Source organism: Bacillus rossius, chromosome 7 (assembly GCF_032445375.1).
Source record: "Bacillus rossius redtenbacheri isolate Brsri chromosome 7, Brsri_v3, whole genome shotgun sequence".
NCBI lineage: Eukaryota > Metazoa > Arthropoda > Insecta > Phasmatodea > Bacillidae > Bacillus > Bacillus rossius.
The window spans coordinates 18171877-18190240 of record NC_086335.1 but is presented as its reverse complement, the minus strand read 5'-3'; positions in this window follow the sequence as shown (position 1 = coordinate 18190240).

Sequence of the window (18364 nt, the reverse complement as noted above, 5' to 3'; positions counted from 1 at the left end):
TGACTGGATGAGGATTGGAATACAAGTCCTCTTGAATGCGGGTCCAAGGATATGCAGGTGCAATAACTGGCTTAGTACCTAGTATTACTACTGATCACATCTTCCACTCGTGAATCGACTTATTTAAAATAAAACCACCCATCAAGATCTTGAAGTATGTGCGAGTCTTGTTATTTGAAGTTTATTAGCGAATAAGTAAGCACACTTTGAAGTACGTCTAGTTTTTGTCTTACCGCTTTGTGTCATTCCCTTTCATGGCGTAATCGTCCTATAGCTATCTGCATATCATGATAGTCTAAGAAATTACTGTGGTCTAAATGCTTTACCATCATGTCAATACTAACAATAGAGAACAAAAACACACGCACTGTAAAACATTCCTGTATACTGACCTAATTTAAATTTTAGTAATACATATATCTGGAAACTAAACATTTCAGCCTTTGACCTGTTTTTAGTTTGAAAATTGTGGAAACATTGACTTATCAGAATAAATACTTCAAAATCTAAAAATAGTGGTAGATGAAAGATAAATTTAATATTTAGCCAAAAGTTATGGTCATAGCAGTGGAAATTATGTGAAGCTACTGTGAAACTTATAACAAATTAATTTTTGCTTTAATATCAACAAAATACTTAATAATGAAGCACGAAATACTTTTCCAATCCATAGGTTATTACCTGCCCTAGTACTTTGCCGGTTCGAATATCTGTGAGCCGGGCTACAAGTTTCCCAAAGGCTAATTATATTCCGGAACGGTGTCCGGTTTGTTTCAGGGGTCCAGTACGTACGTGGCATCCCGGTGACATGCTTTGAGGTGATGTTCCAAAAGACGTGTCATCGCGGAGGCAAAGAGGAGCGACGCTAGCGCCGACGGACGTTTTCGGGCATTCGATTCGCATCCGCCGAGCGAGCATACAGTTGGAATTCCTAAGTGCGCGCGCGTCTCTCTCTCTCTCTCTCTCTCTCTCTCTCTCTCTCTCTGTGCTGTCGTTGTGCCGATGACAAGCGACGAGCGGCGGCGACACGGCTTTTGATGTTTCCGGTCTTCACCGGGGGGGGGGGGGGGGACTTCCTGCTCCGCCCACAAACGGCTGGTCCGAGTCCGAAGGGCACAAATCAGACGAGGCGGACGCCCGCGACAAGGGATTGATGGCCGCCAAAGGGCGTGGGGGTGGGGTGCAGAAGGGAAGCAGAAGGGGAATTATTCACGATGGAGCGCCGCCGGCGACCACACACGGCGCGCTGCCAAGAGCGTGTTTGAGCGTGTTTGAGCGTGTTGGAGCGTGTTGGAGCGTGTTCCAGCTTGTCCCAGCTTGTTCCAGCGTGCGGGGCTCTTGGGAGGGAGCGTTCACGCATTCATGTTCGGTCTAAAAAAAATAATATTTTTTATAAAAATTAATCCTGATATATAAGTATAACTCAATTGATAAGTTAAACAATAAATCAGAAAACAAGCTTTATAATTTACTTCTGCAAATGGCATACTTAAAAACTGGGCGGGAAAGGCGCTAGGTTGATACAGATTTCTTTGCTTTTAAAATAGACAAATGAGACCAATTTTGTAAACCGAAGTCATAGTTTCTTATTTATATTTTTACTCTTATAATTTTTTTTTCTGATTTTTAACTACTGTTAGTAGGCTGCATATATTCATTAATAGGCAGTCATAACAGTACATATGAGTGTTGAACAAATTTTGCTGGTCAATTAATTTCATATATTTCCCGGTAGTTTGGGTGGCAGAGCATTAAAAGTTCTAGAGTTCTAAAGTTCTACCTTCGTAGATGTGTCAGTGCTGAGTAAGTCTCTAGTGTACTTTGAGCATGTCGTCAGTGCCGGTGGCCGGAATCAACCCAGGGGTCGCAGGGACGTACAGACATTAGGAAACAGCAGGGCCGGTGCAAGGTAAATTGGCGCCCTAGGCGAAAAACCTTAATTCCCCCCCCCCCCCCCCCCAGGCCGGACACCCCAAAAAAATTTTCCTTGCCTCAAAATACATCATGTAAGCCTAAGATTTTGTGAACAATCAAATGTAAGTAGGCTTGTTTTTTTTTTTACTTTTTTACTTATAACAAATCATATAAACAGGTCACCGTGGACTTTAAATAATAACTTATATCAATATAAACATTTCAAACTGTTACAAAAATCAATTTTCATCTAGTTTCAATAATCGTTAATCATATTATATCAGCTGTTATGTGTTGTGCTGCGCCGCTCCCAGCTACTTGGCGCCCTAGGCGGTTGCCTGGTTCGCCTATATGGACGCGCCGGCCCTGGGAAACAGCACACTTGTTGCCTCTACCTACAGTGAGCAACATCAGCATTATGGAAGTGTTTAAGTTTGATTTCGTTATTGTGTGTGGACCAGCGAGCGTTTTTATGTTATTCTAATTTTAATTTGTTTAATTTTTTTCAGAACTATTTGTAATACAAAAGTTATATATACCTATATTTGAATATTTTTGAGCTATGTAAAATTTTTAAATCATTTTCCATTCTAAAAATTGATATATAATGCTATAAAGTTAAATACATATTACGTTTCTTTCTTCCTATTTATTATAATATTCTTTCATATTAGTACGCAATACGTTTACATATATTACTTATCTTACACTTTTTATCAAGACATAACTTTATAAATTGAGCTCTTGTCACTGAAATTATAAATTAACGCAGCCGTGGTGGATAAATAAAAAAAAATATCGCAGAAAAAACTTAGTTAAAATTGATGAAGACAGTGTGTATCGAAGTTTGCGATTCTCGAACACACGTCAGAGAGTTGATGAAGATGGATGAAGCTGATTTTATATTTCCCTGTCCCTTGACGCTGCTCTTGACAGCTTTTGAGCAATGAGTGTTGGGAGAACGTGTTAATTCAAGGGCAGTGTAGACCTATGGAGGAAATAATCAAGCAAATCGCTTAGTGATCTTAGCCTTAAGACGCACTTCATTTGAAACCTTCTTGGATGAATGTTAAACTATGTCTTGCTGATGGGTGAAAGTTTAAATTTTTGATATAATTATTTCATAGTTTATTTTTAGTCAACACTCATTAGAATTCTATGGCCTCCCAGTAAGAGCATATTTTACTGATACTCTGATAATTTTAAGTAAGTTTTCAAAAAAAAAGAATAAGGCATATATTTTAAAAATTTTCCAATAACCAAAATTTGGATTTGAATTAAACAGGTTTTAAGGTTTGCAGTCGAAGAGTTGCTAAATTCGAATTAAATATCACTCATTAAAAACTTGACACTATATCGTGAATTTTCATTTTACAAATGAAATTGAAGAAGTGCATTACTTAAAATGAGCATTAATAATCTGACAAGTCAGGCAGCAGGATGTTTCTAAACCCTGTCGAAATGCTTAGCTTTTAGAGCAGGAGGTGAGACTAGTGAATTACATTTGCTCGGAAAGAAAGACTACTTTAAACTTTAATACATCCCTGATAAAAATTATTATTTTCCATACACTCAAGTTAAAAGTTAATAAGTGTTTTAAATGTAGCCATCCATGCCAAACACAAAATATAATTAAAAGTTACGGATCAGAATCGGAACATTTTAGATAGTAGGCACTCGGTTCCTCTCCATATAGTCGGCTGTTTCTATGTTTGTGAAGCGAAGTGATAAGTGCTACTCTCGCTGGTGCTTCTAGCACAATATCGCCCTTAAACGCAAGGTTCAGAACCGTTGCACAGTACTATTCTCGTCGTACGTATGGCAACTATGAAATGTTGATAGGTAATCGCATAGCAGAAATGAAATTTATTCTAAGTTGTTATGTAAATCGTATGCCAATTTAAAGATCATTTACTTCGTGTTTCATACCTACATCAATATTATTCTGAAAGCATCCAATTCAGCCTATTTTACAATACAATTAATAAGATTTTAAAAAAATCCTGAAACAAGCTAACGTTACCAAACCCAAAATATATTCTGAAATGCTTTTTAAAAGACGAAACCTCTAACAAATTTTGCGCAGGTTTATAATCGCGTGAGTACTGAAGCTCTGTAACCGCAGATGTGACCAGGTAGGCGTGGTCTTTGAAGCTCTCATTTGGTTTTTCTTATTTCCATTACTTTTATTTTCGAGCTACAACGACAGAAATGTAAGGATGCATTGTTTAAATTGAAACGCGTATGGTCATTCTAATAGGTTATATTTGAAATAAACTGTATTAAACAATGCCGTTAGGTTTTAATGGTTAATTTGCTTAAAACAATATTTTTTTTTTGTTTCACATATAAGACAAATGCTTAAATTCTACTGTACCTAAATGTACATTAGCCAGAAATATTTACTACAACTTTCAACTTAAAATAATTTTTAAATAATTTTTTTTACAACCAACCATTACTGCAAGGGGTGGAAAAAAGAAGAAAAAACCAAGGGATGAAGGACAATAAATTCATAACTCCCTTCACATGAACACTATTAAATCATTTTAAAATGTCGGTAAACCGAATAAAAATTTTCTAATTAAAAGGGGGTGGGAATGGGGGATGGGGGTGGCTTAATGGAATCTCATGTAGACAATGAACTTCCTCGTGTTTCAAAGGTCAAATTTCAAAGTTTCAACTCAATTGGATGAATGGTTTAGGAACGCATATGGGACAAACAAACAAAAACATTCATTTTTATGTAGGCTACATAGATTACAAAAATCTAACAACTTAATTTTTTTTTATCTGGTCGGCACATAACTGCCATATTTTCAGGTCATATTTGAAACGTTTTCTTTTCCATCTCGCAGCCACATTACAAGTATTTTTTGCGTGAACGGTAATTATAGTAGCGAGGTGAACAAGGTTAATAAACACATTTCCGCAATAAACGTTTAATATTTTCTAAGGCGTGACTTTCCTACATGTCAGCGACCAGGTACTAAAAAATATTATGAAAAATGTTCTCCTATTTACCATATACATTATAAATTTAAATTTGCTTGTGGTAATAATGAAATCAATAACACGAAACGTCAGAGCGGCCTGTCGATGTGCCAGTAGCTAATGATTTAACGGCTCTGGAATATAACGCTGCCCAAGTCAAATTTTTTCATCATAAAAAATAAATGAATTTTGACAAGAATAACAAATGCCTTCGGTAAAGAAACCATGCAGCTACATTAATAATTCTTCAGCAGTTATATATGTATTTCAATTTTTCTCCACTCTCAGAATGAATAAAACTGTATCACCGAAACAATTTATGAACGTCGTTATGAATAATAATAATAATAATAATAATAATAATAATAACATCTACCAGCAAATAAGCGCAATATATACATTTTCCTGTTGGATAATTATCGGTATACAAACAAAAAAACTGTCGCAAAATTATACATTAATATTGATCAACACCTTATTTCTAAGCAAACTCCTCATTTTCTTATTTCTTACTTCCTGGCCTTCCTTTCTAGCGCGAACCTTGTAACGTCAAGGCAGACTCGTAGGGTGCCCGAGTTCTAGGAGCTCAGGGGGTGCTAAGGGCGACACTGGCTCTCGCCGCACACTCCTCTTGGCCTCTACGCGCCAGGCACCGAACTAGCCTGCAGACGTGTAAGTACTGCACACTTATTTAACTTTAGGTAACTACCCTATTGATATTAATGTGGGATATAAAATTTTTAACTCCCTATGCACGTTTGCACCTATACTTCTTGCAACAATGTGTAGGCCTACCATATTTTTCATACCTAAAAAAACAAATTAAAACACCCGTTTCAGTCTTTTTTGCTGTCAAAACATTTCATTTTAAAAGCAAAACCAAGAAACAAAACTATTGCAGAAAAGTGCTATCGTTCTTGCATGATAATTGTAACCAGATACCTTTAACAAATCTTAACCTTTTTGTTCACGCCATTTTGGCGTCCACAAGGCAACCAGGCCTCCCTGGGTGTGACGGATTTTCGAACCTTGTAGCTGCAGCCGAACTTTGGTGCTATTGCATTGTCGTGTTGGTGGCGGGGGTCGAACCTACGACCCTCGCCAGGTGGGAATGATGCCCCTTTTGGGACTCGGGTTCCGCAACAGAGCCAGGTCTGAAGCCACTTCTTGTCCAACTGACGGTCGGCACCATGCCTGCAAGACATCCAAAACATCGACTGAATGTAGCTCTAATATCAAGGAAACAATCTTAGAGGAATTATTTTATCTAAGTGAGTGTGTTCAAAGACAGAAATTATATTTTCTTATTCATTGACCAATATCAGATGTGGTCAAACACTGTTTTGGTCCGCGATGTTTCTGGTGATGCAATATGACGACGTGGAGGTAGAGAGTGCTTCTCACAATGTCACCATGGCGACATGCCGTCCTCGGCTGAAGCGAACAAGAATGCCTCCGTGTCGACTGACTGACAGTGATCTCATTCAGGACGTCAGAGCGCGCCGCGCCTGGTGTGCCGGCCGCTAGCCTTGCGGTCCAGCCCCAGCTATCAGTCGGGTCATCTCGGGGACCCTATCTTCTCTCCCGCACCTTCTCTCACGAGCGATGGCGCTCTTCTTACGGTAATTAGCTCGTGCGCGTCCAGATTGTATCGCTACTCGTCGCCGGCACGCGGAGCGAGCGAGATTCACAACCGACGCAGCCATTTTGTTTTTGTTCTCCCCTTTTTTAATTGGCCAAAACTGACACCAGATTAGTCCGGTGGAGGATTTGCCACATCTTTCATTCATTTGTGAAACGAGGAGGAAGCCTTAACTATCTAGAATCTGGTTATGTTAAATTATTTCCTGGAAGTCACTCGCATAAAAGAAATTTATTTTTCCGTGGTACTATGAGAAATAAAAGTAGACCTGCCACCTATTCAAGCATGCATGAAATCACCGGAAGTATCTCCCACAGTAATTTCAATCGCCGCTAATTTTTTTTTAAATGTCACATATCCAAACGTCCATAATTTCTCCAGGATTTTTTTTTTTAAAAATTATTAGTAGATAAAAGAGACTGAAAAATTACGTTTGAGTTTAGAAAAAGGCCTAAATTTGTTAGAATTATGAAAAAAAAAATGAATAAAATGAGACTTGTTTCCCCTTACAACAGTAATCGGTTTTTAAATAGTACTTTGATTTGTAACTGTAGAATAAAAGTCATCGCGTTATCTGCCGATATTGTTGAAAATGATGTATTTAAGCTGACAGGAAGTCAAAGCATCATGAGCACCAAACAAATGTTATACATGATTAAAATTTTCATATTTAACTTAAATTAATTACCATTGCTTGGCTTGTGGTATTTTGTGGCCTCAAATTGGAATAAATATAGTCTCCGACTTTTCAATTGACGTCTATCTAAACAGAACAAATCCAAAAACCAAGCCACTTCAGAGAAACAATGGCCGCTAAAGACCGCGAATTTTAATGTGAAGGACCATTAACTTATGTTTTACATTCTAGTCACTAGGAAAACTTTTTCTCTATTGAAATTCTGAGCTTTTGTTATGAATTAATCATGTAATATAATATTTCGTCATACTTCACTTGAAAACTATACTTAAAATCGTATTGGATTAATGTATATGTTTGTGAAGTTTAATTTAAACTACGTAAGTGTCTTGAATGTTTCAAGACTTATTCATGATATGAATTTATCGTGATCGTTTATAACTGTACTTAGGTAAAGTGAAATTATGAATTATGTTTAGATGCGATTCCCAAATGACAACAAACACGAGCATGCCAAATTATACAAGTCTGTGTTGAAGGTAGGGAAACTTTGCGGTACGCTCTTGTTAATATGCCTTGTCGGTTATTTAGTGTGAAATCTTGATTTTATTGCAACTTATATACCCAAAAAGCTTTTATAAGCAAATTATAAGTAAGATCAAACAAACCTTAATTGATTTTCTGGGCTAAACGGATAACATTCATTTGTCATAGTCGTTGACACTTTAGGTGGATAACGATAAAGCCAGTTCTTGGACCGTATTATTATGTTAACACATAAATCTACTAAAAAATACTCATTTATTTCCCGGGACAAAATATTAAATTTATTAAAAATCAGTTCATGGAGAAAATCTGGGTTTCGGGTGATTAAAATGGCTAGAAAAATTAAAATTGATTAAGATAAAGTCTAAAAAAATTCATTTTCCATGGGACGCATATTTTCCTAACCAGTCATAAAGTGCATCTAGAGCGCTTTTCTCAGATAGCTAACGAAATGTGCTACACGTTAAAAATTATGTTTATTTTGTAAATAGGCCTACAATTCGCCCGACGCATATTTTCAATCAGTTTTGGCGTCCTTATCAACAATATTCCATTAAACTGAATTTTTTTACAAAACATTGACTGTTAAAATTAGGGCTGGGGAAAAGAAAGTGCGAAATATTCAATTACATTTAAGGTAAACATTAATAAAAAAGAAAGAAATGTCAAGCGATGACCAAGAAAAAATACATATTTATTAATTATTTAAAACTTTACAGCATTACATTGAAGTTTTACTTAATATTAGAGGTAATAAATATATATGGACTACCTATATGCACTTCGTTTGTTCGACAAATGTGCAGTGTTGATAAAAATACGTTTAAAGATATTTATATAGGAATTTGAGGAATTAAATTGATATTTTGGAACTTTTCAAGCCATGCGTATCCGAAACCCGAAAGATATGAAACAATTTAACAGCATGGAGGGTGTGGGAAGGGGGGCAGGGCACATGTCTGAGCAGCCAGCACACTCTTAGGAGCCCTGGAGGAAGGGGGACAGGGAAAATTCTGAGAAGCCAGCGCACTCCAAGGAACCCTGGAGGAAGGGGAACAGGGAACATGTCTGAGCAGCCAGCGTACTCCATGCAGCCCTGGAGGAAGGGAGTCAGGGAACATGACTAAGCAGCCAGAGCACTCCAAGGAGCCCTGCTGGAAAGGGGACAAGGAAATGTCTGAGCGTCCAGCGCATTCCAAGGAGGCCTGGAGGAAAGGGGACAGGGAACATTCTGAGCAGCCAACGCACTCCAAGAAGCCCTGGAGGAAGGGGGACAGGGAACATGTCTGAGCATCCAGCGCACTCAGAGGAGCCATGGAGGAAGGGAGACAGGGAACATGTCTGAGCTGCCAGCGCACTCTATGAGCCCTGGAGGAAAGGGGACAAGAAACATGTCTGAGCGTCCAGCGCATTCCAAGGAGCCCTGGAGGAAGGGGGACAGGGAACATGTCTGAGCTGCCAGCGCGCTCTATGAGCCCTGGAGGAAGAGGGGCAGGGAACATGTCTGAGCTGCCAGCGCACTCCAAGGAGCCCAGGAGGAAGGGGGACAGTGAACATGTCTGAGCTGCCAGCGCACTAATAGGAGCACTGGGGAAGGGGGACAGGGAACATGTCTGAGCAGCCAGCGCACTCCAAGGGGCCCTGGAGGAAGGGGGACAGGGAACCTGTCTGAGCAGCCAGCGCACTCCAAGGAGCCTTGGAGGAAGGGGGACAGGGAACACGTCTGAGCTGCCAGCGCGCTCCAAGGAGCCATGGAGGAAGAGGGACAGGGAACATGTCTGAGCTGCCAGCGCACTCCAAGGATCCAGGGAGGAAGGGGGACAGAGAACATGTCTGAGCAGCCAGCGCACTCCAAGGAGCCCTGGAGGAAGGGGGACAGGGAACATGTCTGAGCAGCCAGCGCACTCCAAGGAGCCATGGAGGAAGGGGGACAGGGAACATGTCTGAGCAGCCAGCGCACTCCAAGGAGCCCTGGAGGAAGGGGGACAGGGAACATGTCTGAGCAGCCAGTGCACTCCAAGGAGCCATGGAGGAAGGGGGACAGGGAACATGTCTGAGCAGCCAGCGCACTCCAAGGAGCCCTGGAGGAAGGGGGACAGGGAACATGTCTGAGCAGCCAGCGCACTCCAAGGAGCCATGGAGGAAGGGGGACAGGGAACATGTCTGAGCTGCCAGTGCACTCCAAAGAGCCCAGGAGGAAGGGGGACAGTGAACATGTCTGAGCTGCCAGCGCACTTATAGGAGCACTGGAGAAGGGGGACAGGGATCATGACTGAGCAGCCAGTGAACTCCAAGGAGCCCTGGAGGAAGGGGGACAGGGAACATGTCTGAGCTGCCAGCGCGCTCTATGAGCCCTGGAGGAAGAGGGGCAGGGAACATGTCTGAGCTGCCAGCGCACTCCAAAGAGCCCAGGAGGAATGGGGACAGTGAACATGTCTGAGCTGCCAGCGCACTTATAGGAGCACTGGAGAAGGGGGACAGGGATCATGACTGTGCAGCCAGTGCACTCCAAGGAGCCCTGGTGGAAGGGGAACAGGGAACATGTCGGAGCAGCCAGTGCACTCCAAGGAGCCCTGGAGGAAGGGGGACAGGGAACATGACTGAGCAGCCAGCGCACTCCAAGGAGCCCTGGAGGAAGGGGGACAGGGAACATGTCGGAGCAGCCAGCGCACTCCAAGGAGCCCTGGAGGAAGGGGGACAGGGAACATGTCTGAGCTGCCAGCGCACTCCAAGGAGCCCTGGAGGAAGGGGGACAGGGAACATGTCTGAGCAGCCAGCGCACTCCAAGGATCCAGGGAGTAAGGGGGACAGAGAACATGTCTGAGCAGCCAGCGCACTCCATGGAGCCCTGGAGGATGGGGGACAGGGAACATGTCTGAGCTGCCAGCACACTCCAAGGATCCAGGGAGGAAGGGGGACAGAGAACATGTCTGAGCAGCCAGCGCACTCCAAGGAGCCCTGGAGGAAGGGGGACAGGGAACCTGTCTGAGCAGCCAGCGCACTCCAAGGAGCCTTGGAGGAAGGGGGACAGGGAACACGTCTGAGCTGCCAGCGCGCTCCAAGGAGCCATGGAGGAAGAGGGACAGGGAACATGTCTGAGCTGCCAGCGCACTCCAAGGATCCAGGGAGGAAGGGGGACAGAGAACATGTCTGAGCAGCCAGCGCACTCCAAGGAGCCCTGGAGGAAGGGGGACAGGGAACATGTCTGAGCAGCCAGCGCACTCCAAGGAGCCATGGAGGAAGGGGGACAGGGAACATGTCTGAGCAGCCAGCGCACTCCAAGGAGCCCTGGAGGAAGGGGTACAGGGAACATGTCTGAGTAGCCAGTGCACTCCAAGGAGCCATGGAGGAAGGGGGACAGGGAACATGTCTGAGCTGCCAGCGCATTACAAAGAGCCCAGGAGGAAGGGGGACAGTGAACATGTCTGAGCTGCCAGCGCACTTATAGGAGCACTGGAGAAGGGGGACAGGGATCATGACTGAGCAGCCAGTGCACTCCAAGGAGCCCTGGAGGAAGGGGGACAGGGAACATGTCTGAGCTGCCAGCGCGCTCTATGAGCCCTGGAGGAAGAGGGGCAGGGAACATGTCTGAGCTGCCAGCGCACTCCAAAGAGCCCAGGAGGAATGGGGACAGTGAACATGTCTGAGCTGCCAGCGCACTTATAGGAGCACTGGAGAAGGGGGACAGGGATCATGACTGTGCAGCCAGTGCACTCCAAGGAGCCCTGGTGGAAGGGGGACAGGGAACATGTCGGAGCAGCCAGTGCACTCCAAGGAGCCCTGGAGGAAGGGGGACAGGGAACATGACTGAGCAGCCAGCGCACTCCAAGGAGCCCTGGAGGAAGGGGGACAGGGAACATGTCGGAGCAGCCAGCGCACTCCAAGGAGCCCTGGAGGAAGGGGAACAGGGAACATGTCTGAGCTGCCAGCGCACTCCAAGGGGCCCTGGAGGAAGGGGGACAGGGAACATGACTGAGCAGACAGCGCACTCCAAGGGGCCCTGGAGGAAGGGGGACAGGGAACATGACTGAGCAGCCAGCGCACTCCAAGGGGCCCTGGAGGAAGGGGGACAGGGAACATGTCTGAGCAGCCAGCGCACTCAAAGGGGCCCTGGAGGAAGGGGGACAGGGAACATGACTGAGCAGCCAGCGCACTCCAAGGGGCCCTGGAGGAAGGGGGACAGAGAACATGACTGAGCTGCCAGCGCACTCAAAGGGGCCCTGGAGGAAGGGGGACAGGGAACATGACTGAGCAGCCAGTGCACTCCAAGGAGCCCTGGAGGAAGGGGGACAGGGAACATGACTGAGCAGCCAGCGCACTCCAAGGAGCCCTGGAGGAAGGGGGACAGTGAACATGACTGAGCAGCCAGCGCACTCCAAGGGGCCCTGGAGGAAGGGGGACAGGGAACATGACTGAGCTGCCAGCGCACTCCAAGGAGCCCTGGAGGAAGGGGGACAGGGAACCTGTCTGAGCAGCCAGCGCACTCCAAGGAGCCTTGGTGGAAGGGGGACAGGGAACACGTCTCAGCTGCCAGCGCGCTCCAAGGAGCCATGGAGGAAGAGAGACAAATGTACATGTCTGAGCTGCCAGCGCACTCCAAGGATCCAGGGAGGAAGGGGGACAGAGAACATGTCTGAGCAGCCAGCGCACTCCAAGGAGCCCTGAAGGAAGGGGGACAGGGAACATGTCTGAGCAGCCAGTGCACTCCAAGGAGCCATGGAGGAAGGGGGACAGGGAACATGTCTGAGCAGCCAGCGCACTCCAAGGAGCCCTGGAGGAAGGGGGACAGGGAACATGACTGAGGAGCCAGCGCACTCCAAGGATCCAGGGAGTAAGGGGGACAGAGAACATGTCTGAGCAGCCAGCGCACTCCAAGGAGCCCTGGAGGATGGGGGACAGGGAACATGTCTGAGCTGCCAGCACACTCCAAGGATCCAGGGAGGAAGGGGGACAGAGAACATGTCTGAGCAGCCAGCGCACTCCAAGGAGCCCTGGAGGAAGGGGGACAGGGAACCTGTCTGAGCAGCCAGCGCACTGCAAGGAGCCTTGGAGAAAGGGGGACAGGGAACATGTCTGAGCTGCCAGCGCGCTCCAAGGAGCCATGGAGGAAGAGGGACAGGGAACATGTCTGAGCTGCCAGCGCACTCCAAGGATCCAGGGAGGAAGGGGGACAGAGAACATGTCTGAGCAGCCAGCGCACTCCAAGGAGCCCTGGAGGAAGGGGGACAGGGAACATGTCTGAGCAGCCAGCGCACTCCAAGGAGCCATGGAGGTAGGGGGACAGGGAACATGTCTGAGCAGCCAGCGCACTCCAAGGAGCCCTGGAGTTAGGGGTACAGGGAACATGTCTGAGTAGCCAGTGCACTCCAAGGAGCCATGGAGGAAGGGGGACAGGGAACATGTCTGAGCTGCCAGTGCACTCCAAAGAGCCCAGGAGGAAGGGGGACAGTGAACATGTCTGAGCTGCCAGCGCACTTATAGGAGCACTGGAGAAGGGGGACAGGGATCATGACTGAGCAGCCAGTGCACTCCAAGGAGCCCTGGAGGAAGGGGGACAGGGAACATGTCTGAGCTGCCAGCGCGCTCTATGAGCCCTGGAGGAAGAGGGGCAGGGAACATGTCTGAGCTGCCAGCGCACTCCAAAGAGCCCAGGAGGAATGGGGACAGTGAACATGTCTGAGCTGCCAGCGCACTTATAGGAGCACTGGAGAAGGGGGACAGGGATCATGACTGTGCAGCCAGTGCACTCCAAGGAGCCCTGGTGGAAGGGGAACAGGGAACATGTCGGAGCAGCCAGTGCACTCCAAGGAGCCCTGGAGGAAGGGGGACAGGGAACATGACTGAGCAGCCAGCGCACTCCAAGGAGCCCTGGAGGAAGGGGGACAGGGAACATGTCGGAGCAGCCAGCGCACTCCAAGGAGCCCTGGAGGAAGGGGGACAGGGAACATGTCTGAGCTGCCAGCGCACTCCAAGGGGCCCTGGAGGAAGGGGGACAGGGAACATGACTGAGCAGCCAGCGCACTCCAAGGGGCCCTGGAGGAAGGGGGACAGGGAACATGTTTGAGCTGCCAGCGCACTCAAAGGGGCCCTGGAGGAAGGGGGACAGGGAACATGACTGAGCAGCCAGCGCGTGGTCGCACTGCTGACAGGAGGGGCTCGCCCAAACGAGCACTATTATCGAGTTGTCGCGGCGAGCCATAACTCTGCGGGTCTGGCCGGGTCGCGGCGAGAAGGGAGAGTCCTCGCTCGCCGCGCCCAGAGGTCGCGCCACGACGTGAATGTAACCAGGTCAGCGCGTGATGCATGCCCGGCGCTGCGTCTTTTGACGCCGCCGCCGCCTCGCAATCAATCTCCATTGTTCCTTGCAGCAGGGGACGCCATTTGTCCGTCTCCCCTCCTCACCCCTCCCGTCAACCCCCTGAGGGCTTTCGACTGTCGTGGCTCCCATGGAAGAGAAATATTACCGCACGTCCCGCCAAACACAAAAGCATGAAATATTGCGTTATTTACAGGGCGGTTATTTGGTTTAAGGATGTGCCGCTACAAAGGAAGGCCCCTTCACCCCCTTCAGGCTACCCACCGTCTCCCAACTCACTCGTTCTTTGCCCACTTCTCTCTCTCGCTTTGTTAGGGTAACAAAGGTTTCAACCTGTGAAAAATTTGTCCTAGGCTGAACTTTTGCATGCTGGTAGAGTCAACTAAGCTGAATAACATACCGAAAGTTTACCGCTGTAGATCTTGTGCGTATCACTGAAAACGTGGAGTTAAGTATTAGACGACAGTGATTTACGTAAGTCCATTTGAATGCTTCCATTATGCAGTTTTTAACGTAGATTCGCCATTAACTTAATGAAAGGAATTAGAAACACATTTAATTATATTAACATTAAATATTATCGTTTATTAATATTAAATTTAAGAAATTAAATAGACTAATAAAAATATGTTTTATCTCAATAAAGGACATAAAATCCCGATTCACATAAAAATATAGGGTCCTATGTAAGAATTACTTTTAAAAAAGTTGTTGCATGTTTTTTAAGCTTTAAAAGTGCATATATTTCAAGAAGTTATCATAATTGACCGGGTCGCTAGGGCTTTCCGAGCGCAGCAATGTTGTGATGCACTGCGACATTGATACAGCCGCAAGCAGTTGGAACGATTTTCAAGGCCACGAAATCGAGATTTTTTAATATCTGTAAAATTAAATTTAAACTGAATTTTATTACAGTGGCAATATCAATTTTTTCTAGAAACATGTGAAAAGATTACCTCCACAAACTTTGTGTTTCTCAACGAAAACCTGCACCTTGAACGTTCCTTTATATTACATTCCTTATACCACTTTTATAGTGGAACTTTAGTAAACCAAACCACAACTAACTACAAAAACCTTTATACAAGATGCAATTTAAAAAAAAAGGTTTTACTATATATGCAATATATTTAATAATATTAGAACCAAATAGGTTTCCTTTTTCAATTTTACAAAAAAATAAGTACATATTATACAAACTTGAAGAGCGCGATGTTAAAAGTATTTAAGCATGCGTAGTTGTATATTTCTTAAGCTTTAAATTGTTATAATGTTTGAGAATCTGGCACAAGAGATGTGACCATTCCGAGCTGCAAAGTGGGTACTTTCCTGCAGCGGTGCTGAAGTCGTTAGGCCGGAAGGATTTTCGCTCTTAGGAAACGAAGGTATTTCAATAATAGGAACATTATCTCAAAGCTGAAATTCTATACAGTGGCAGAATCAACTTTTCTTAGTAAAATATAAAAAGTTTACCGCCGCAAACCTTGTGCGTCACACTGGATACCTGCTGTTAAATCGACATAATGTCTTAAAACGATCCACAAATATGCATTAGGTAAATGCAATTTATGTAGTAGACCCTCATATTGCCACCAAAATAATCAAAAGCAATGATATAAAAAGTAAACAAAGAAAAAGGTTTGACATTATTATAATTCATAGAAAATTTTAATCATTTAATTAAACAAAACAATTTTTATTAGATATTATGGAAATATAAACACAAATCACATAAATAAGAAAAGCCCAACGTAAAAATTTCCTTACTAAACAGTAGTATAGAATAGGGCATACTGGTACAAAGGGTTCAGGGTGTGGTGAGTGGTGCCAACTGAGCTCTGACGTCACGTCTATCACTGACGTCACGGTGGCCATCTTGGACTCAAAAATTCCTGAAGATTCCTCAAAAATGACTCAAAATGACTCAAAGCATCCTGTTTTAAAGAAAAATTCCTCGTTTTCTTCCTCAAAAATTCGAAAATTAGGATTTAGAAAAACCTCAAAAGTGTTTGCCTTAGAAAGAACACAAATTCCTAAAAGAGGCTTAAGCATCCATGACTAATGCCTCCGATAAGCCTCTGACGTCTTCTAGGATTGTGACGTCACCGTTGCAAATACCGTTACGACCGCCATCTTGAAAATCTTTAGTTCCTATCCGATTTTAATGAAAATTTTTTTTAAATTCATAACAAAATTCAATTAATAAAATTTTAATAAAAATATTTTAAAAACATACATTTATGACATGGAGCTCGGAGTCTTCGGTGAGAGCAAAAAAATAAAAATGGCAAACGATCCTTCCCTCATGGTGGCTGCAGGCAGACTGACCTCCACCACTTTTTTCAAAGCATATATTTTGTCACCTAGTATGTCGTTATGTCCGCAATCTTGAAAATCCGTAAATCTTATGTTAGATAATCTAGAAAAAATTTTAAATCATTAAAAAAATAATCAATCAAATTTAATAATAAAAAAATTAATAAAGTATTACTTAAAAGTAGTATACGAATGTATGTCCTGCGGCAGGATGCAGGATGTGGAGCTGTGTGTCCGATCCGCCATCTTGGATTGTGATGTCATGGCGGCCATCTTGGATGATTGTAACGGGACACAGCGTAACGGGACACAGCGTAACGGGTCAAGTAGTTCACGGCAGCCATCTTGGATCCGCCATCTTGGATCCGCCATTATGGATGATGTCATTTTGTTTTCTAGAAAATTCCGGCATTGTGTTGTCCGCCATATTGGATGATGACATCACCGTTGCAATTATCGTTATGGTCGCCATCTTAAAATTTAGACGCCATCTTGGAAATCCGCAATTTTTATGTTAGAAAATCGGGATGAATTCCAAAATTCATCAAAAAATAACTTATTCGAATTCTGATTGATTATATCGATCACCGTCCCCGGTGAGTGCAAAAAAAATGGCGACAGGCTCCTTCCTCAATGGTGGATGCAGGCAGACTGACTCCTACCACTTTTTTTTTCAAAGTATATATATCGTCAGCTGGTATGATGACATGACCGCCATCTCGTCTTCGTCTGCTGGATATCACCATCTTGTTTTCGTCCACTAGAGTGTGCTGATACCATGTTAGTATAATTATCTGGTCACAACACCTTTGACCTTGACCTTTAACTTTGACCTTGACCTTGAACTTTGACCTTGACCTTGAAAATTGACCTTGAACTTGAAATTTGACATTGACATTGAAATTTGACGTTGACCTTGAAATTTGACCTTGACCTTGAAATTTGACTTTGTCCTTGAAATTTGACTTTTTCCTTGTAAACCCTCATGGATCCGACATTTTATGTTCAGTACATGCTACCAGGAGATACCACCTGCTGGAGTACGCCATATTGTGTGTGTGTACTTGTATTATAGAGTACATTTCCATCTGGATAATTTTATTCTAACACGCTACAGTGCAGTAATCATTTATTATGGAGGTGCCACCCGCCATCTTGAAATTCGGCCGCCATCTTGAAATCATGTAATAATGTAGCTAGAAAAGCGGAGAAAAATCCAAAATTCATTTAAAAAAATTTGTAATCCATATAATGATTGATTGGATCGACTAAGGTCCTTGGTTCGATCATTGACCGATACAAAACCACTTTAATTAAAAAAATACTAAAAAAGTGTTAGGTTTGAGATAGTAAAAAACACCACAAGTTCTTTTAAAAAAAATTTTATTACATAAATTCAATACACTACTACAAGTACAAAAAAAACACTGACAAATTACCAGAGACTATTGGATTCCACGATTCAAACAGTCTTCTTATTGTACGGACTAAGCCTTTTACATGACTTTAAATGTCTATCCGATCCGTTCATCACCACAGCCAGAGACGGACTGAAGTTCATAGCACTTATATAGGCTCATTAGCCGGTACAACACATGAGTCAAATCAATAACCATGTTCATTATACGTCTCGGAGCATTTTTTATAATGTCGATGTAAGCTATCGAGACGTGAAATTAGTTTATTGCACTTATTGCACTGAAATAGTAATCTTTGAACATTATTAGAACAAACGCTTCTTTCATGTCTGCGAGCATTTGAGGTGATAGTAAATGATGCACCACAGTATTTGCACTGATATGAAATACACTCTTCATTAATTGAAGTATTCAATGCTGATGAAACTTCAGCTGATAGTGGAACAGCACATATCGAAGTCTCCTCCAGTGTTGTAAGTGGCGTTGCCAACGGGATCTGCTCCAACATCGTTGGCGCCGACGTCATGGTTCCCGTAGTCGATGATACATCCTCCATCAAGTACGACGTTAAAGTCGGTAAA